Here is a 23,483-nt window from a genome sequence, read left to right as displayed (position 1 = left end):
GCTTTCAAGAAACTACAAGAGCTTGCTGCTATGAGGCGTACCGCAACACAATGTCACTATAATACTAAAACGATAGAAGTGAAGGTACAAACAATGACAGAAGCAAAGAACGTCTAGGTTATTCCTCCCTTGCAATCTGCTTTGTGCTGCTATAATTTTTGCAGTGTATAGACATAGTTTTATGTGGGAAGCCTGATAATGACAACAGTACGGACACAACTACTGAATGTATATTAGAGACCTGCTGATCACTGGCATGTTTAAGAGCCGCTTCCGGGACCTGGTGAGACGAGCCTACCCCTGACCGAATCTACTTCGTGGGTTAACGATGAGGGCTGGTGGACTGACCATACTGAATGTGGTTTTTAGGTGAATTTCCTGATTCACCTAGGTATATACTGGGCAAGTACCCACGTCTCGCCTCAGATAGACGCTACGTATCGTTTAGGAAACTTTCTCACTCTTTAAGATGGATTTACTCGTGTCGTATTCACATGGGATACTAATACTTGGCCTCCCGTGGCAGCAATCAGAAACACCCACTGACTTTATAGCAAGCAAGTATAGTGGTGACTAAGAAAAGTACATCATACTGTGAATGATTTCAAGACAGTTGTGCATATACTATCAAGTGGCTCAGCGAGTACTCGTTAAACGTCGTAATAAAACCTTATAATAAACTGACCGTAGTGCCCTCACTTGCAGGTGTAATAATATTGTGGTTGGCTAAGACGCATATCCCGTCCCGCGGGAAATGGTGGTGTCAGGAAGGGCATCGGGCCATCAGCTACCACTAACATTGCCTCAAACCGTAGAAGAAATGGGGAAAAGCAGCAGAAGATAGAAATAAACCTGATGATGCAGCATAAGTGTGTGCATAGAAAGAAAGCGCGCTACCTGCGCGGGTGGGCCCAGCGCGAGGCGTCTTGACCTATGCGAGAATTATCCCCTTCTTATCCAATGAGGCAGCACACAATGGCAGCGGGCGAACAGGAATAATTGAGACATAATTCGCCCGTTTCCTGCTCCCCAGTTCCCGACGCTCAGAGTCGCCTGAAACGGGGCGCATGCCCTGCAATAGTTCTCAAACGAGTTTACAGGGACTATTTTGTAAAAAAAAAAAAATGATTTTAACGTTCCATATAGCTTTATACGTCTGATTCATTGTGAAGTGCCCAAAATTTCGGTAATGGTAATACTTAACGTGATAATCTCATCTAATTACAACTTTGAACGTGGCTGACGTTTGCAGTAACCGTATACACAAATTTGAAAAATATGTAAAAATCAGCCAACCGGTTGCATAGGTTTTCTATATACTTTGAGCAGGTTTCGTCACCTCTAAGGATGACTTCATCAGAAGGTAAGGTAATTACATGAAAAACATATCGTCAAAGATGTACAGTTACTTAAGAGCAGAGTTGCTCAAGTCATACATTAAAATATAAAACATAATATTCTTCAAAAGGTCAAACATTAAAACATAAGTAACACCGGTGTGGTGTGAGAAGACTGAACTTTAGCAACTCAGCTCTTAAATCACTGTACATCTTTGACGATATGTTCTTCATGTAATTACCTTACCTTCTGATGCAGTCACCCATACAGGTAACGAAACCTGGTCAAGGTATATAGAAAACCTATGCAACCGGTTGCCTGATTCTTACATATTTTTCAAACTCATCTAAGTACTACGCTTTGCTGAATTAGAAAAAGATTACAACGAAAAATATGGGACTGTATGCTTCTGCGTTCGGTGCATACTACACCACATGTCGTTCGGAATTAAATTTAGCTAAGATACTGAGTTTTTCTATGGACTTGGGAGGAAGACTATCTGTCTCCTATCTCGACCGGACGCACGCAATGATATATTCGTTACACCTCATATCTCCTAAACCGCTCGAGATAACGATAGGACATTTTGGCAACAGATAGCATGCAAAGAGGAGAGTATTTTGCCATATGGTTAACCCAGCGAGCTTTCATATTTATGGTGATACAGTGGAAGCTACGGTTTTCATTTTATTTCTTCAATCCAGTACTGTGATTTGTTTATTTCTCTTAGACAACTAACGAAAACAACATTTGCTAGCATGAATCTAAAAGTGAAATTTCTTATCTGATTTTACGGCAAACCGACACAGTGAGATTTTCCGTAAGCTACTGACCACCCTAGCCGCCTGTTGTATTTTAATAACACATTCTGCTTGAAGCTTCTTTTGCAATAGGTATTTCGAAGTACGATTGGGCAAATTATACCGTATTTTAAAAAAAGTGAAATTAAATATGTCACCTAAAAAATTAACCGTTCCTCATAACTGATGTTTTTCCAAATGAGAAATAATTAACAAGTCAGACAAAAATAAATCGACAATTCTGTTGTAATTTTGGCGGAACCCTGTAACCCATTGCATTTTTAACAGTGAAAGACTGTAGTGGAAACTCATCAAAGAATTTTCTCCCTGTTTTTCATATGAGAAATATGAAAATGATTCACAGTGAATAAGGTAGAATATTTTTGTTCTATCCCGATTCAGAGTAAAGTGGTGAAATTCCCTACCATAATTAATGTTGTAATATGTTAGATAGTTTATATATTTTTATAACGTATTTTACTCTTAATGGGTAGTATCATGTGGTTCGCAAAGTAATGACTACCATGTTTTTGTAATACTGTTATCCAGAGATACACAGACACCAAATTCGTAATTTCTAATAGAACAATACTGCATTTTTGTTGCAGGGTAGAACTGATGAAATAAAACTATTTCATAATTCTGAAGCTGTGAACACACTAACGATTTGCAGAAAGTTGCCAACTATTCGTCAGTGTCAATATCACTGCCGAATTAAAAGATATTTATAATAAGAAAATTCATTGTCTCGATCTGTATGGGGACACGAACAGAAATATGTTACACTATTTGCTGTACCTTTTCATATGTTAAATCTAACTGAGGCTTAGAAGAAAATCCTTTGGTAAGGTTCAGTCCCAGCTGTCCATCATTAAACAGAAGAAGTTGCGCTATAGGATTTCCCTGAAGTAGTACCAGAACTGGCGATGTATTTCCATCTGTTGTTACACTCTTTTAGCAAAAAATCGCCACTAATTACGATTTTAGGAAAGACAAATGGTTAGCAAGTCAGAACAAAGTAAATCATTCCTTTTGTTACGATTTCACAGTAATCTTCTAACCCAGCGTCTTTTCATTAACAAACACGTGGTACTGAAGCTTAGTAAATGATCTTTCTGCATCTTAAACCTCCTGAAACAGTGGCTTATTAAACTTAGTAAATGATTTTCTTTCTGTATCTTAAACTTGCTGAAACAGTGGCTTAATTGAGAAATTGAGGACAAATAAAGACAATAGCTTAGTGCACCACCGATATGAAAATAAATACGTAATATCTTCACACATGTTGTTGCAAAAACCCACAGCAAATCTCGTTTCACCATTGATGGTCCTTTGAAAAAAAATTCTTTCCTTACTTCATGAAGCGCTCGAAATTACTCGTTGAGATTAAAGTAGAATATAAATGTATGCAATCTATCTTTAACAGATTAAAAGATTATTACGGCGGAAAAGTTCAGTACGTCACCCTGAATGGCGATAGGAACAGAAATATTCTGCTGTATTAGCTACGAATGATTTTCATATTTGCCGGCCGGAGTGGCTGAGTGGTTCTAGGCGCAACAGTCTGGAACCGCGCGACCGCTACGGTCGCAGGTTCGAATCCTGCCTCGGGGATGGATGTGTGTGATGTCCTTATGTTTGTTAGGTTTCAGTAGTTCTAAGTTCTAGGGGACTGATGACCTCAGAAGTTAAGTCCCATAGTGCTCTGAGTCATTTGAACCTTTTTCGTATTTCTCAGATAAAAAACTGCGAGAAAATCCTTTTGTAAGTTTCTATTTCAGTCGTACACTTAAAAAAAATACTACGGGTTACTGGATTCCGCCAAAATTGCAACAGAATAGGTGATTTATTTTTGTCTGAATTGTTAACTATTTCTTATTTGAAGAAACATCATCAGTTTCGTGGAACAGATTTAATTTAGCTTTTTTTGGTAAAATACAGTACAAATTGTACGAACTTACCTTGCAATACCTATTGCGACAGAATTCTGAAAGATAGTGTCTTGTGTATCAGTTTACTGTAAAATAAGATAAGAAATGTCACATTTAGTTCCATACTAGCAAATATTCTTTTCAATAATAGTCTGTTGTTGTGGTCTTCAGTTCTGAGACTGGTTTGATGCAGCTCTCCATGCTAATCTATCCTGTGCAAGCTCCTTCATCTCCCAGTACCTACTGCAACCTACAACCTTCTGAATCTGCTTAGTATATTCATCTCTTGGTCTCCCTCTACGATTTTTACTCTCCACGCTGCCCTCCAATGCTAAATTTGTGATCCCTTGATGCCTCAGGACATGTCCTACCAACCGATCCCTTCTTCAAGTCAAGTTGTGCCACAAACTTCTCTTCTCCCCAATCCTATTCAATACCTCCTCATCAGTTACGTGATCTACCCACCTAATCTTCAACATTCTTCTGTAGCACCACATTTCGAAAGCTTCTATTCTCTTCTTGTCCAAACTATTTATTGTCCATGTTTCACTTCCATACATGGCTACACTCCATACAAATACTTTCAGAAACGACTTCCTGACACTTAAATCTATACTCGATGTTAACAAATTTCTCTTCTTCAGAAACGCTTTCCTTGCCATTGCCAGTCTACATTTTATATCCTCTCTACTTCGATCATCATCAGTTATTTTGCTCCCCAAATAGCAAAACTCCTTTACTACTTTAAGTGTCGCGTTTCCTAATCTAATTCCCTCAGCATCACCCGACTTAATTCGACTACATTCCATTATCGTTGTTTTGCTTTTGTTGATGTTCATCTTATATCCTCCTTTCAAGACACTGTCCATTCTATTTGTCTAAGACTCTCTAAAAAATTACACTATTGAACTGAGAAAATAAAATAAAAACCATACCTTCCGTTATATCACCGTAAATAAGAAATCTCCGTAGATAAGAAAGTTCCCTACGTTAACCACTATCACTTGCCAAAATGTTGTAATGATATCTCGAACGGTTTAGGCGATATGAGACATGTTATGAATATTTTATTCCCGTGCACAGGACTGGAGACAGATGGAGACATTCTCTCAACTCTAAAGAGAAGTTCAGTATCTTAGGTAACTTTCGTTTGAGCAACGTATATGGAATATGTCCCAAATTAAAACCATATAGTCCCATATTTTTCGTTGCAAACTTTTACGAATTCCGTGCAGCGTCGTACTTTGATGCAAATATCACCATGAACCTGACATATGAATTTATAAGTAGCTTGAAAATATTTTTTTTACGTCTTTGTCTCGTTGTAGGGCAACACCGGTGCCGCCCCACTCAGCATTGTTGCCAGATTTATTCTAGATAGCGGATCCTAGATGGTGGTCACAGATGTGGTAATGTCGCACTGACGTCATTGTGGGGAATTTACAATTTTGGCGGTAAAACAGGTCAGTTGGGAGACCTTATCTAACCTAATTCGACCACCCACTTCCCCAATCTGGATATTGGCACAGTCTGTGCTGGGGGTGCTGGATAGGATGAACGTAAGTCTTTGTTTTGTATGTATTGTGGTAAATTGTTTATTTAAACAACTTGAGTTGTCACAGACATTAGATACATCCAGTGTGTTACCTTGAGGCCCGGAGTTCAACTGACCTACTTCACAACACTACCAGAGCGCTATTGGCCCTTCCCTACTCCACTTCCATGATGTAATCCTAGATGGTGGTCCAGAGAAAAATGGTGAGAAATTCGCTCAGTATGTGCAAAGCTTCCCCAGATGCGGACATAATTGTTTGCTGTGTACTATGTGTTCAATCGATGACATGTCTATGCTGGAGAGGGAGGAGTTTAACGGTTGTATGAGCTGTAATCATGCACTTGATGGCTGTATCGATAGCCAACTGCATGATGCTTGGAAAGAAATGATATTTGATGAATGAATGAAGAATACGAATGCGCATCATCAGATAATAAAGATGCAGCAGGATAGGGCTAAGTTACACTTCACAATTGCATGTGGTATAACTGTAGATCATTCGATAAAATCCATTCAGTCTTCTGAAGCGCCAGAGGTAAGGCGTCCACCCATTCCGGTGGGCATTCTCCCTGCCCCAGTGTTTCAATGCCCGCTGGAAAGGACCACACGCAGGACTCACAGCACCACCACGAGGCAGCCGCAGGGCTGCGCACTATGCACTTTCTGTTACGTTGGAAATACCCACAGCCTTCCTCCTTCCCATCCCCAGTACATGGGTATCCTTTGCATTGAACACAATCTACTTCAGGAGTTATTACATCTGGTGTTTAAGAAATGAGTGGAATATTGTCACATACATGGCTTGAAGATGGAAGATGTCACATGAACTAAATGTACCACTACACAAAGACAGACAGACAGAGAGAGAGAGAGATAGAGAATGGAGAGATTTTCAGATGACGCAAGATTATTTAAACAATTTGCTATGTAGATACACGTTTTATTCCAAGGAATACCACCTCCACACTTGAACAAGGACTCTTTAAAAAAAAAAAAAAAGATCGTGATAAACCTGTGAAACCATCCCTGAGAGGTTTCGCGCGATTTTGTGGGATATATCACAACCTTATTTTGTGTTTGAGCGTGAGCTGCTTCAGGAGTTATTAAATCCAATTGAAAATGTATCTAAAAACACTTTCAAAAAGATCGCTACAAAGCAGTTTGCTTCGATTATGGGAAGTATACCGCCGCACTTCAACACAGACTCTAAAGAGACCGCTGTGAAAACTCTAAGTCTTCCTGAACTGCTCTGGAATATCTGCGTGTATAAACAAATTAGATAAAGTGTTTAACGCCTAAATCCACACATGAAAATAGGTTTTTTATCGCCTCGCTTTCGAGAGTTCCGGAACCTGTACAGAAAATTGGAATAGAGATCAACATAAACATCATTTCCATCCTTTTTATTGCGCATGAAAGCCACACACTGCACGTTGTACCACCATACAGCGAGACTTTCAGAGGTGATGGTCCAGATTGCTGTACACACCCGTACCTCTAATACCCAGTAGCACCTCCTCTTGCACTGATGCATGCCTGTAATCTTCGTGGCATTATACAATCCACAAGTTCAACAAGGTACTGTTGGTCCACATTGTCCCACTCCTCAACAGAGATTCGGCGTAGATACCTCGGAGTGGCTGGTGGGTCACGTCGTCCATAAACAGCCCTTTTAAGTCCATCCCACGCATGTTGGATAAGGTTCATGTCTGGAGACAATGCTGGCCACTCTAGTCGAGAGATGTCCTTATCCAGAAGAAAGTCATTTACAAGATGTGCACGACAGGGCGGTAATTGTCGTCCACGAAGACGAATCCCTCACCAATATGCTGCCGATATGGTAGCACTATCGGTCGGAGGATGGCATTCACGTATCGTATAGCCGTTACGACGCCTTCCATGACCACCAGCGGCGTACATCGGCCCCACATAATGCCACCCCACAACAGCTCGGAATCTCCACCGTGCCGCACGCGCTGGACAGTGTGTCTAAGGCGTTCAGCCTGACCAAATTGCCTCCAAACACGTCTACATCTACATCTACATCTACATGACTACTCTGCAATTCACATTTAAGTGCTTGGCAGAGGGTTCGTCGAACCACAATCATACTATCTCTCTACCATTCCACTCCCGAACAGCGCGCGGGAAAAACGAACACCTAAACCTTTCTGTTCGAGCTCTGATTTCTCTTATTTTATTTTGATGATCATTCCTACCTATGTAGGTTGGGCGCAACGAAATATTTTCGCATTCGGAAGATGCAGCACGGTGATGCAAAACCTTTTTGGTGTGTGTACATTTCCAAATGTTGCTTTGAACAGTTTGTTTCAAATACACTCACACGCAAAAGACTGCACTGTCTTCCCAGCTGCTCACTGAACGGAAATAAATTACAGCAAATACACTCGAAAATACATCATGCGGGAATGTTGTTTATAAATAGAAACTAAAGTGAATGAGCACAAATGAACCACGTCGAAACTCTGAAGACGATCCTACATCACGTAAGAAGCTATTGTTTGGATACACTATCACAATAGTTTGCTACAGCTGGCATGGTCATAACTTGTGACCCGCAAAATGGTGGCTCGTGTGACAATGGCCGCAGCTCTGGCCACAAAATGAAGTGGCGCCCAGAAGCGTGGTGCTCTGGCACACAAAGAAGGGATCAGCGGAAGAAGTTGGTATTTCCAGAACCCCACATGCAAAAGTGTGCAAAATCCGTGGTCGCCAGACCAGCACCAACTTTTCCTGGGTGCTCAGACCAGTATTCATCGGTAGGTGGGCTCGAACGCCGCACTCCTATTGGCTCCCTGTGTAAAATGGCGGGTGTAGGGGGTAGAGGTTATATAAACCATTGTCTTGGTGCACACACAATCATTCTGTCTTTGCAGTTCGCCTGGGTGGTTATTGGGTGTTCTTGTGCCAATTGTTTTTCGGGGAAGAAAATGAGGAGTACAGTTTCCCGTAACATCATCAACTGGAGTAGCAGCAGCAAACGCCTTTGCCAGAACAGTTTACCATGTAAGTTAATTGCTCTAATCATTCAACGTACCTGTTTGCCCTATCATATTAGTATCCCTCACAGCACATGTTTAGGTCATAGGTGGTAGAGGCATACCTCCGTACTACCGTGCTTTTGAACGGTTCACTGCTGTAATTTTAGTGGGTGATGATTTTTGATTTCATAGCTGGTATTACAGTCCATCTTATTTTCTTGTCGTTGTAGCTTTCATCCCTGAGATGTTGGCTGATGTAGATCGGCAGCTGGAGTCTGAGAAACTATTGCAGGAACAGCCACCAACAATAACCGAGCCTGTGAGCAAGAACTAAAGTGCATTTATTTTTTATTTTATTTTACTTTTTTAACATGTAACTGCTAGAGAAAATATTTTTTGTTCATGTAATGTACCGTGGTTCTAAATATGAGGACTCGGGAATGTATACACATTTTATTTTTGGTAACATGGTTCACTCAGTTGTCAGAGACATTCTTTGCTTTCCTAGGTGTTTCTATGGTAGAGGAAGGAGACGTAGGGGCACGTGTCGAGGCCGAGAGCCAGGATCAGTCGATTCACTCATGTGACTAGAAGAGTACGGTTTTCAAATTCAGTGATTTTTATATATAAGTAATTTCAGTGAACTAGATTATAAGATTTTCTGTTTATATTTCAGTGAGTTAAAGAAAACGATTCTCACTACGATTTTCTGTGTGTATGCCTCTATCATTTTCTAGAAATAATTACATTCAATATATTATTGTGGCAGGTAGCGTCACTGAGCAAGATAAATGGCCCCAAGGCGAGGGTGAAATCCCAGTGTGTGCATTACATGGCGGCTGAAATGTAGCGCCATTTCGCCCCCTCGTAGGAGGATGATAGAACAGTGGGATTGATGGGAGAAGTACTGGAAAGCCCGACCAAACAGCTGAATCCTAGAACACAGAGTGGAAAAGGTGATTGTACAATGCAACTGTCGTCGTTACAGCTTATAATTATTATTATTCTGAGATGTTGTTGTTAGTTCACAGTATATACAGGGTGAGTCACCTAACGTTACCGCTGGATATGTTTCGTAAACCACATCAAATACTGACGAATCGATTCCACAGACCGAACGTGAGGAGATGGGCTAGTGTAATTGGTTAATACAAACCATAAAAAAAATGCACGGAAGTATGTTTTTTAACATAAACCAACGTTTTTTGAAATGGAACCCCGTTAGTTTTGTTAGCACATCTGAACATATAAACAAATACGTAATCAGTGCCGTTTGTTGCATTGTAAAATGTTAATTTCATCCGGAGATATTGTAACCTAAAGTTGACGCTTGAGTACCACTCCTCCGCTGTTCGATCGTGTGTATCGGAGAGCACCGAATTACGTAGGGATCCAAAGAGAACGGTGATGGACCTTAGGTACAGAAGAGACTGGAACAGCACATTACGTCCACATGTTAACACCTTTTTATTGATCTTCTTCACTGACGCACATGTACATTACCATGAGGGGTGAGGTAAACGTAAACACGTGGTTTCCGTTTTCAATTAGGAAGTGGAGTAGAGTGTGTCCCACTGGAAACGCGTCGACGTATGTGGTATCAGCATGATGGTGCACCTGCACATTCCGCAATTAACACTAGGCTGACACTTGACAGGATGTTCGATGGGCGTTTCATAGGACGTGGAGGACGTAAAAATTGGCCAGCCCGTTCTCCTGATCTTACACCTCTGGACTTCTTTCTGTGGGGTACGTTAAAGGAGAATGTGTACCGTGATGTGCCTACAACCCAGAGGATATGAAACAACGTATTGTGGCAGCCTGCGGCGACATTACACCAGAGGTACTGCGGCGTGTACGGCATTACGCCAGAGATTGCAATTGTGTGCAGCAAATGATGGCCACCATATTGAACATCTACTGGCCTGACATGTCGGGAAACACTCTATTCCAAGCCGGCCGCGGTGGCCATGCGGTTCTAGGCGCGTCAGTCCGGAGCCGCGCGACTGCTACGGTCGCAGGTTCGAATCCTGCCTCGGGCATGGATGTGTGTGATGTCCTTAGGTTAGTTGGGTTTAAGTAGTTCTAAGTTCTAGGGGACTGATGACCTAAGATGTTAAGTCCCATAGTGCTCAGAGCCATTTGAACCATTTTGAACTCTATTCCAATCCGTAATTGAAAGCGAAGACCACGTGTGTACGTGTACCTCACCCCTCATGGTAATGTACATGTGCGTCAGTGGAAAAGTCCAATAAAAATTAGTTAGCATGTGGACGTAATGTGCTGTTCCAGTCTCTTCTGTACCTAAGGTCCATCACCGTTCCCTTTGGATCCCTACGTAATTCGGTGCTCTCCGATACACACGATCGAACAGCGGAGGAGTGGTACTCAAGCGTCAACTTTACGTTACAATATCTCCGGATGTAATTAACATTTTACACTGCAAAAACGGCACTGATTACGTATTTGTTTATATGTTCAGATGTGCTAACAAAACTAACGGGGTTCCATTTAAAAAAAACGTAGGTTTGTGTTAAAAACTTACTTCCGTGCATTTTTTTATGGTTTGTATTAACCAGTTACACTAGCCCCTCTCCTCACGTTCGGTCTGTGGAATCTATTCGTCAGTATTTGATGTGGTTTACAAAATATATCCAGCGGTAATGATAGGTGACTCACCCTATATATAAATATATATATATATATATATATATATATATATATATATATATATATATATATATATATATATATATATTTTTTAAATCTTATAATGCTGTACTTAATTATTTTCGTTTTTCGTATGTTACAGAGGCACCACAGTCGCCACCAGCACCTTAACAACTACCTATGGCACAAATGCCTAGAGCGATGGTTGTGGGAGCAGTAATGGAACACGTAATTGAGTGGCATGCATTGTCGTGCAAAGCATCACTCGCGGCTGCGCGAAAGGCGGTGGCATCAGCCGCGGCTGCTGCAGCGCCGGCCCCCACACCATTGCATATACAGTGGCATCTGTGGGTGGTTCAGTCAGAAGAAGCAGAAGAAGAAGAACAGCAACGATCTCGTCCCCCTTCCCCTCACCCACCAGCTGTCGGTAGTGAAGGCTTCAGCATGCAGCAGCATCGCTGCACACAGTCACCGCAACCAGTGCTTTCCCACTGGGCCTCTCTGCCACCACCTCGTCCCACTATGGCTTCGCTTCACCTGTTCGCCCTCACTGGCAACGGAAGGTATATGAGCCTCCGCGCTTACCCCTGTGCACCTATCCGACTCCATCATCAACAGGATGGACCTCTTCACCATTTGTTAGGTATTATTAGTAACAGAGATGATCCTGTAGCTAGCGGCAGGTCCTTCTCCCGTTCTTTTAATGAAGGACATCAAGTCAGTGACACCATCCAGTAGTTAGAATATCTGATAACTGCAAACACCTTTGAGGAGCGAATTTCGTTCACAAGGATCGATAATCCGTCAGGAGGGTACCGCGACAAAGTCGGGTCTCTGAGGGCGTTTCTTCCTCCCTGTCGTGGAAATTGAGCTCCTCAGAGTAGTCAATGATTCGTGGTACCCCACCGTCACACGCAGTGTGGTGTTCTGCTTCTAACTATCGCACTTCCCAAAAATTGCCTCTGGCATTGAGGAGACAGGTCTTCATTATCTTTGGGGGAAAATGGTGTGACAACGTGGAGCACGTCAATCGCCTAGTGGTTTTGTGAATCCACCGGTTTTCTGAGATGGAAGTGAAAGTATCAGCTAAAGCACTTAGACAAATACTACACATGGGCATCCATATACATGTCTCTGATCCGGTAAATGGAGGGTCTAGCTATATCAAACTTGCTAAGGATATAGCTAATAAGCATTAATATAGAAAATAGAGAGGATCAGGCCTGTTTTGCGTGTTCAGTCCTGCCTTGCGAGAGACTATCTTGAGTGTCACAGTACATGCCATGGAGGTGATAATAGTCGTGGGTGTTATAACTTGGAGGGTACAGAGTTCCCCATCATGGTATATTTGATTGGTGGGACTCTCAACAATCTCATACCCTGTTGCAACTGAGGGGAAGGTTCCGTAAATAGTAGGAGTTCGTTGCAATGTTACATTCGACTCGGATTGTGCTGACAAGCAGTATGTCTACAGTCTGATCCTTCTTCAAGACCTGTCCTTACGGGAAACACAGTAGTCGCCCTACTGAACCTTTCTGGTTGAAGCCTCTCATTGCATTCAGGGTCCTTACTTCAGAGCCGGCCGAAGTGGCCGTGCGGTTAAAGGCGCTGCAGTCTGGAACCGCAAGACCGCTACGGTCGCAGGTTCGAATCCTGCCTCGGGCATGGATGTTTGTGATGTCCTTAGGTTAGTTAGGTTTAACTAGTTCTAAGTTCTAGGGGACTAATGACCTCAGCAGTTGAGTCCCATAGTACTCAGAGCCATTTGAACCATTTGAACCTTACTTCAGATTTAAGTGTATTGTTGTTTGCACGTAGGTCAATACCTTTTCCAGAATGCTTCATGACTTCATTTAAATCTTCGGTATCGTAAGCACAAGGTTCGATTTCCACAATGTCTTTTTCTCTATTAAAACCGAGATGCTGTCTTTTGTTAGCGTCGGTGATATTTGGGATATTGTTGTACGTCACCAGTCCAGTCAGTGTGACACTCCATTCGTCAACGCTCAATTCAATTGGTGGGAAGTAATTGGCACGTAATACAGATGGTCGTTTCTTTGAAGTCAAAGAGTACGACATTGCATCTAAATCACAATTGATGAAGGAATCTTTAAAGCTCTTCTTTATAAACATCCCTCTTCTTCTTTGTAAATGTCAAGAAACACATGATGCATAGATGTCCGCAGAGGTGTGTATTAAAGTCCTGATAGCGCCGAAAATCGTAGAACACACGTCTTCTGCAAGTGAAGTATTGTTGTAATTCTTCTTGCGGTTGCAGGTCACCAAATGAGACGAAAGAGTAGACGTATTTTTCATAAAATATGACGCCCAGTGGGTGTCGGGATCTCCAGCAACATCTGAATTCACAACACCACATGCATCAGTTTTCCACATGGTCTCTTGTAATGTATCCCTCATAAAAATACCACGGAATCTGGGAATGTTGTATGTTTTTCTAACAAAAAGTTTGGTACGACTGCTCATCGGCTTTTTTTATTATTATGAATAGATCAAGCCCTTTCCTGTACGGTTTCACGTATTGAAGTAGAGTCCTTTCCCGATGGCAGTGGTTTCCATCATGCGATTATGTCTTCTTGCTTCTTCCAACTGCTCTTGGGAGTTTTGCGTGTTCGTGACTGTTCGAGCAATAGCTACAGCACCACCGGCCATGGGCACTACGGCCTAGAGAGCGGTGAGTAATGGGACGAGGAATGGAAGAAAACCACCAGACGTCTTGGGTATTGGGAGAACTGGAGGTGCTGTAACTGATCTATTTCTTTCCTCACCATTCTGTTTCTGGGTGTTTTTAGCTGCGTACGTCGCTGTCAGGATACAGTTCTACAAACACCTTTTTCTTCCCACCCATCTATTTCTTCCTCGTGCACATTGTGCAGTATTCATAACTCACTTGAAATTAATCACTCCTAAACTTAACTTAATTTTTCCACACATGGTTTTGTCAGTTGCAAATGCTGCAACGTGTTGACCTATACCAGTACCCTTTTTTCTGCCTATTCCCTTAGCCATATCAGCTAAAATGCTGTTTGCAGTATGACATCTTGATAGATCTTTATTTTCAGAGTATGCAATCTCCTATTCTACATACATTTCGTCGAGCAGACGAATCCCCTTATCACCTACTTCACCTACTGCTAAGCTTGTTGGAAGCTTTGTTCCAGGTCCACTGTAGTTCTCTCCCTGAATGTGTAATTCCACTGGCAATTTGTCTAGTATATCACTACCTCCTCTGATGCGTCTCCTAGCACACATGTTATGCTACTGCGATGGTTGTGGACTGCACACCCAATTATATAGCAAATAGTCAGCATCAGTTCAGTAGCTTTGCGCTGTAGGAGAACCAAGCCATTGGACTAGAGCTCTATTATAGCTCTATTTCCCCGACGCCTTTGACTCTGTCCACGAGAAACACCTACTGTTCTGAGCTTTTCTGCAACTCCTCGGTGTAGAAGCAACCTTCGGTTTCTTCACCTTTTCTTATCTTTCACGATATAAGTTCTAGGATTCCTTCTTTGCACCTTTGAAAGTGCAAATACCTTTGTTGACCAGTTTGGTAGATATGATTTTCAAATGCTGTCTTGTGTTTTGGGATACATACCAAATCACCTACATTAAATTTCTGTTTGTGTGGATCCAGCATTTTAATACGACGGTACACTGTTATTCATAAGTCCATTATCACGAACATCGACTTGTCTCATTTTTATTGTGCTATGTTTAGTTCGATTCTTCTCCTTCTTTTACTTTGCCTTAGTCCCGCAATTTTCGCAGTGGCAGCATTGTTACAATCGGAGTTGGGAATGTTAATATGAAGGCGTGACCGGATGCCCTTCATGCCGCCACCCCGTACCCCCCTGGGACGGAATCAGTGTACACCACCTGTCTGCGTCTAGTGTAAATCATGAAATAGTGCGAACGTGTATCAGATGTTTGCAAGTCGTAAAACTGAAGCGGGACGTGGGGACCAGCCCGATATTCACCTAAGGGGATGTGGAAAATCACCTAAAAATCACATCCAGGTTGGCCAACACACCGGCCCTCGATGCTGGGCGAATACGATCCGGGGCCAGCGCTCCTACCCGAGTACAAGAAACAGCGCATTAGCGCTGTCGGCTAACCTGGCGGGTGTGTTTGGTTCCATTACACTGAGCAGTTATTTCTGGGATGATATCAGTCGATTTGTATAAGACGCGAAGATTAAAACGCATCCGCATTTGACCTTTTATTGTTTTGTTCCGACGTTCCACGATACTCGGCTTCAGGTGGGAGACGTATTCCATACCGCTGCATAACGATCTTGAAATACCTATCGTAAAACTCTCGACCGCGATGAGTTTGGAGGTTGTCCGGGCATCGATTCGTCCTTGTTTGCAGCAGACGCTCAAACACATCCACAACACATTTCCTGGTTTTACAGGTAAGGCCCAGGCAAATTTCGATTATATATCAATAATCATTAAATTATATTTGAATTCATTATCCTCATATTAATATTCCCTCATATCTAGAAGGTCAGCCGGCAATAGGTCATTGAAACCTTTAATCATAACATTGCTATGAGGCTATGTTTTGCATGCTGGTTTGTGCAGTTCTCGAACTAATGTCTTTATAATTATTCGGTGATACATCTCTCTCTAAGCTCAGAGATTACTGAAATAGCGTCACTCGAATGATCTATATTAACTGCAGCACCTGACGCCATGAGCAGACATAGTCGATCTGTTACCTCAATTGATGGCTGGGTGTTGTGTGCTGTCCTTAGGTTAGTTCGGTTTAAGTAGTTCTAAGTTCTAGGGGACTTATGACCACAGCAGTTGAGTCCCATAGTGCTCAGAGCCATTTGAACCATTGTTACCTCATTGGGGTCGTCATAATGTACACTACTAGCTATTAAAATTGCTACACCAAGAGGAAATGCAGATGATAAACGGGTATTCATTGGACAAATATATTATACTAGAGCTGCCCATGCAGCTTCAACACGAGACCACAGTTCATCAAGAGTAGTGACTGGCATATTGTGACGAGCCTTTTGCTCGCCCACCATTGACCAGACGTTTTCAGTTGGTGAGAAATCTGGAAAATGTGCTGGCCAGGGCAGCAGTCGAACATTTTCTGTATCCAGAAAGGTCCGTACAGGAACTGCAACATGCGGTCGTGCATTATCCTGCTGAAATGTTGGGTTTCGCAGGGATCGAATGAAGGGTAGAGCCACGGGCCGTAACACATCTGAAATGTAACGTCCTCTGTTGAAAGTGTCGTGAATGCGAACATGAGGTGACTGAGACGTGTAACTATTGGCAAACCATATCATGACGCCGGCTGATACGCCAGTATGGCGATGACGAATACACGCTTCCAATATGCGTTCACCGCGATGTCGCCAAACACGGATGCGACCATCATGATGCTGTAAACAGAACCTGGATTCATCCGAAAAAATGAAGTTTTGCCATTCGTGCACCCTGGTTCGTCGTTGAGTACACCATCGCAGGTGCTCCTGTGTGTGATGCACCGTCAAGTGTAACCGCAGCCATGGTCTCCGAGCTTATAGTCCATGCTGCTGCAAACGTCGTCGAACTGTTCGTGCAGATGGTTGTTGTCTTGCAAACGTCCCCATCTGTTGACTCAGGGATCGAGACGTGGCTGCACTATCCGTTACAGCCATGTGGATAAGATGCCTGTCATCTCGACTGCTAGTGATAGGAGGCCGTTGGCATCCGGCACGGTGTTCCGTATTACACTCCTGAACCCACCGATTCCATATTCTGCTAACAGTCATTAGATCTCGACCAACGTGAGCAGCAATGTCGCAATACGATAAACCGCAATCGCGATAGGCTACAATCCGACCTGTATCAAAGTCGGAAACGTGATGGTATACATTTCTCCCCCTTACACGAGGCATCACAACAACGTTTCACCAGGGAACGCCGGTCAACTGTTGCTTGTGTATGAGAAATCGGTTGGAAACTTTCCTCATGTCAGCACGTTGTAGGTGTCGCCACCGGCGCCAACCTTGTGTGAATGCTCTGAAAAGCTAATCATTTGCATATCACAGTATCTTCTACCTGTCGGTTAAATTTCACGTCTGTAGCACGTCATCTTCGTGGTGCAGCAATTTTAATGGCTAGTGGTGTATATACTGCGGGATTCGATGGTTCACTGCTTTATGCTCAATGTCAGTACCATCACCGCTGCTTCTGTTAGTGTAGTCCTTACCATCAAGGTTTGGTTTTATAATGGTGTTATATTTCTTGCTGCTGTGGCTTTTTACGACCTTATGTTCATCAGTCAAATGCAATATTTCACGGTAAATTTTTTTATCATGAACTGAATAATTCGTTCGTTTCTTCGTGTCTCTTAGGATAGTAAGATTCATTAAGCCAAGCGTTCTCCTGAAGTGCCTATAACCAATCGGTATTGTGTCATCAGTTGCATTTACAATCTGCATACCCTGCATGTAGTGTCCTCCCTTCCGACACCCAAGACCTGCCTGTCTGGCCAGGGGCGTGATGGATAGTAAATTTGTCAATAGCAACACCACCGTTATAGTTTGGCTTTGTTTTCGCTGAGAGCTGCTTGAGAGACTGAGTAACTGGTTTAAAGGTTCCGCTTAGTGTTCAGTATCGACCCATATCCCCTAACCATAGCAACTGTAATTTCTCTAGAGCGGCTTTCCGCGCCTAAATGACTTTTTTCGGCGTTGACATCTCGTTGTATACTTTTCACACGTCCCTGCAGCGTGAGGCTTTATGTATCTACTATTATTATTCTTATTATGTGCCGTGACTGCTCCCCCTTCTCAAAAACAAGAGCCTCTACATCTATTTTCACTTTAACAGCCTCCACATTTTCACTTAAGTAGGTTACATTCTTGCCAGCTTCATCAACTAACACAATTAATGTGTTTATCATTCTGAGACGAGTCCAGCAATACGTCTCTAGCTTCCTGCGCATACCTCTAACTTAATGTGCGATAGAGTCAATTTTCGCATCCATGTACAAGCGTATGCCAATGTACTCACCTCTCTTACTGGGCTATACAGGGTGGTCCATTGATAGTGACCGGGCTAAATATCTCACGAAATAAGCATCAAACGAGAAAACTACAAAGAACGAAACTCGTCTAGCTTGAAGAGGGAAACCAGATGGCGCTATGGTTGGCCGGCTAGACGGCGCTGCCATTGGTCAAACGGACGTCAACTGCGTTTTTTTAAAACAGGAACCCCCATTTTTATTACATATTCATGTAGTACGTAAAGATATATGAATGTTTTAGATGGATCACTTTTGTCGCTTTGTGATAGATGGCGCAGTAATAGTCACAAACCACTAAGTACGTGGTCTCACGTAACATTCCGCCAATGCAGACGGTATTTGCTTCGTGATACATTACACGTGCTAAAATGGACCGTTTACCAATTGCGGGAAAAGCCGATATCGCGTTGATGTATGGCTAGTGTGATCCAAATGCCCAACGGGCGTATGCTATGTATGCTGCTCGGTATCCTGGACGACATCATCCAAGTATCCGGACCGTTCGCCGGATAGTTATGTTATTTAAGGAAACAGGAAGTGTTCAGCCACATCTGAAACTTCAACCACGACCTGCAACAAATGATGATGCCCAAGTAGGTGTTTTAGCTGCTTTCGAGGCAGACGAACTGCACGAGAATCGGGAATCTGAAAAAGGTCGGTGTTGAGAATGCTACATCCACATCGATTGCACCCGTACCATATTTCTATGCACCAGGAATTGCATGGCGACGACTTTGAACGTCATGTACAGTTCTGCCACTGGGCACAAGAGAAATTACGGGACTATGACAGATCTTTTGCACGCGTTCTATTTAGCGACGAAGCGTCATTCACCAACAGCGGTAACTTAAACCGGCAGAATATGCACTATTGGGCAACGGAAAATCCTCGATGGCTGCGACAAGTGGAACACCAGTGACCTTGGCGGGTTAATGTATGGTGCGGCAATGTGAAAGGAAGGATAATTGGGCCCCATTTTATCGATGGCAATCTATATGGTACAATGTATGCTGATATCGTACGTAATGTTCTACCGATGTAACTACAAGATGTTTCACTACATGACAGAATGGTGATATACTTCCAACACGACTGATGTCCGCCACACAGCTCGCGTGCGGTTGAAGCGGTATTGAATAGCATATTTTATGACAGGTGGATTGGTCGTCGAAGCACCATACCATGGCCCGCAGGTTCACCGAATCTGACGTCCTCAGATTTCTTTCTGTGGGGAACGTTGAAGGATATTTGCTATCGTGATCCACCGACAACGCCTGACAACATGCGTCAGCGCATTGTCAATGCATGTGCGAACATTACGGAAGGCGAACCACTCGCTGTTGAGAGGAATGTCGTTACACGTATTGCCAAATGCATTGAGGTTGACGGTCATCATTTTGAGCATTTATTGCATTAATGTGGTATTTGCAGGTAATCACGCTGTAACAGCATATGTCCTCAGAAATGATAAGTTCACAAAGGTACATGTATCACGTTGGAACAACCGAAATAAAATGTTCAAGCGTACCTACGTTATGCATTTTAATTTTAGAAACCTACCTATTACCAACTGCTCGTCTAAAATTGTGAGCCATATGTGTGTGACTATTACAGCGCCATCTGTCACAAAGCGAAAAAAGTGGTCCAACTAAAACATCCCTATGCGTAATAAAAAATGGGGGTTCCTATTTTAAAAAAACGCAGCTGATGCCCATTTGACCTATGGCAGCGGCATGTAGCGGGCCAGCCATAGCACCATCTGGTTTCCCCCTTGAAGCTAGACAGGTTTCGTTCTTTGTAGTGTTTTCGTTTGACGCTTCTTTCGTGAGATATTTGGCCCGGTCACGGTCAATGGACCACTCTGTATACACACATGAAAAAATATTTTGCATCATCCCGGTTCCCAGAATTCCTGAAGAGAGACGTTGACTGTGGATACTGTATCACAGACACAGTCCCTCTGACTGTCCAGAGATTTCACTAAACCCACCCAATGATATTTTGCATGATCAGCGTATATTAGACGGTGTGGGTCCGACAGACGATCAGTTCCAGTCATTCCACCAGGAAGGAGGTACGAGGCTAGTGTTGTCCGTAGTTCAACCATGCCTATACGGTCAATACCGGGGTTTGATCGCGTCCGCATTGTTACTTTGTGCCAGGAAGCGCTCTCAAATAGGGAAGTGAACCAAAGCGATGTTGTTCGGAAGTGGAGGAAATACAGAGAGACAGGAACTGTCGATGACATGTCTCGCTCAGGCCGCCCAAGGGTTACTGCTGCAGTGGATGATCGCTACCTATGGATTATGGCTCGGAGGAACCCTGACAGCAATGCCACCATGTTGAATAATACTTTTCATGCAACCACAGGACGTCGTTTTACGACCGAAACTGTGCGCAATAGACTGCATGATGCACCACTTCGCGCCCGACGTCGATGGCGAGGTCCACCTTTGCAACCACGATACCATGCAGCGGGATACAGATGGGCCCAACACGTCCAAGGGACCGCTCAGGAATGCCATCACGTTCTCTTCACCGGTGAGTGTCGCATATGCCTTTAACCAGACAATAGTCGAAGACGTGTTTGGAGGCAATTCGGCCAGGCCTAACGCCTCAAGCCGTCGGCACACGGACCGTGCTTCCGAACGTTGAGCGTTGAGCGTGCCGAGTTTCTGACGTCACAACGTGGAATAGCACGTTCGGGAGTCTTTCCGAACGTGCAGAGCAATATCTGGCATGTCAGATATTCCGAGCGTGCGTCTGAGCGTTCACCAATGAGATGGCACAACGCCACCTACGTCACACGCACGCCGTCTCCCTTCAGTGTGAGGCGCCATATTGGCCATATTGGCATTCATTTCAAGCCTATACGTATATATGCCGTTTCTGAGCACCAGCAAACTGAGAATCACTGGCAAACGCGTTGTTAACTTGTGATTCGTTCCAATAAAATAATGAGAAACATCATATTCGTGGCAAAAGAATTATTGTAACTTGCGTATTATGAGAGTAGGCTATTTGAAGGCTGCGACACACTGAAGATCCACCCAAAACGTATTGTTCTTGGTACAATTTGCTATAGTTAAATTTCAATTAGGAACATATCTACGATTAAGGCTTTCAACACTGGGTAACATAATTTGATAACTCGCAAGGATCGAGTTGCTGGTTTTGCGTAATGAATAGCGTCATTGTCCTAAATGCAGTTGTTTTGTGGGGCGGTGGTTCGCGTCTTGACACTTGCAAGTTATTTTTTTCCTAACATTCGCGTTTTTATTAGGTTCTGATAGTTTATTATTAGTTTAATATACGTACATACTATAATATTTGATGTTACGTAAATATAAGTTCACCTCTTTTTAAGGGGTGACTCTTCGATTGACTTAATCCACAGGACAGCTTGCGCTACTTGTTGAAAGATATTTTGCTCCTATTTCTTTTACGCTTCATGATTCACATGTTGCAAAGATTCTGCTACTGGATAGGAACAGTGATAAAGTAAAACTGACCTTGGGGTTTCACTAAAATGTGGGATTGATGAAATAATGTTTATCTTATGTGGAGAAGTATTGCAAATTTGTATCGCACTGTTTGTAATGGAACTTTTACAACCCTGTGTCCTTATTGATTGGACATGATACTTTCCTCTTCGTGGACGATGGAGCAAATGTGCCTTTTTTATAGAGGTAACGTGGGAATTGAATGCGCGCCCGTTGAGTAATGAGTGTGATTTACGAACTAGAAACATCCCTGAACTGCCGCTGGAGTGCGTTGCGATCGCGTATACCACGTTGGGGCCCACGTACCATATGCACAAGTCGCATCGTTCCTGAGCGTTCAGCAGCACGTTAAACGTGGCACGCTCAACGTTGATGTTCGACAGCACGGTCCGTGTGCCGAATGCTTTAGACACACAATCCAGCGAGTGCAGCAAAATGGAGGTTCCCACCTGCTTAGGGGTGGCATTAAGTGGGGCCGATGTACGCCGCTGGTGGCCACGGAAGGCGCCTTAATGGCTACACGATACTTGAATGACATCCTCCGACCGACAGTGCTACCATATCGGCAGAATATTTGCGACGCATTCGTCTTCATGGACGATAATTCGCGCCCTCGTCCTGCATATCTTATAAATGACTTTCTACAGGATAACGACTTCGCTCGACTAGAGTGGCCAGCTTTTTCTCCAGACTTTAACCTTATCGAACATACTTGGTTAGATTGAAAAGTGCTGTTCATGGACGACGTGTCCCACCAACCACTCTGAGGTATCTACGCCGAATCGCTGTTCAGGAGTGGGACAATCTGGACCAACAGTGCCTTGTTGAACTTGGGGATTGTATGATGCCACGATGATTACAGGCATGCATCAGTGCAAGAGGATGTGCTACTGGGTATTAGAGATACGGGTGTGTACGGCAATCTGGACCACCACCTCTGAAGGTCTCGCTGTATGGTGGTACAAGATGCAACGTGTTGTTTTTATGAGCAATAAAAAGGGCGGGAATGATGTTTATCTTGATCTCTATCCCAATTTTCTGTACAGATTCTGGAACTCTCGGAACCGAGATGATGAAAAACTTTTTTTGATGCGTGTGTACAGAAACTCTTGGAAGTTTCGCCTGTACTTGCTGTCATTTAGTTTTCTTGTTTTATCGATAACGATAAACATATACTGTAAATGAGTCCAGCAATGGGCGCATATGTTTAAAGAATCATGAACCGACATGTCAGTTCCTACATGTGCTTGGTTAATGTGTTTTAAATTCAGATGGTCCTGTTTCAATGTTACAATGAGGTTTGCGTTATCCCTAACTAGCTGTTTCAGGATTCCTGAATATATCTGTCATAGATTAAATAGATCAGCGCCCTTACGAAACAGAAATATTTTCGATATGGGTCTTTGTTTCTGAGTGCTACATCGTCAAATATGAAGACAGTGTTTGCCTTTATTTTTCAGGTGGGGGACTATCACCAATTTCACTGAATGTCGTATATGTAATGCCTTTTACACTGTGAAATACCTCCTGAAATAGCTGATACTAGGACTGAAACAGTGATATTGAAAATACCTAAACATGTTCCAATCGAGCTCCATCTAAGAGTGTTAGCAGCATTATGAGGA

At 43.0% G+C, this 23,483-nt stretch overlaps 1 protein-coding gene across 1 annotated transcript in view; it reads right to left on the bottom strand.

The window, feature by feature from the left end:
- The window catches only part of LOC126249237 (cytosolic carboxypeptidase 6), a 1,486,464-nt gene that overhangs the window by 691,517 nt on the left and 771,464 nt on the right, over window positions 1-23,483 (bottom strand). The gene's annotated exons all lie outside the window — the stretch shown is intronic.

Source organism: Schistocerca nitens, chromosome 3, assembly GCF_023898315.1.
Source record: "Schistocerca nitens isolate TAMUIC-IGC-003100 chromosome 3, iqSchNite1.1, whole genome shotgun sequence".
NCBI classification, from domain to species: domain Eukaryota; kingdom Metazoa; phylum Arthropoda; class Insecta; order Orthoptera; family Acrididae; genus Schistocerca; species Schistocerca nitens.
Note: the sequence above shows the minus strand (reverse complement) of the source record. Positions and strands in the feature narration are given on the sequence as shown.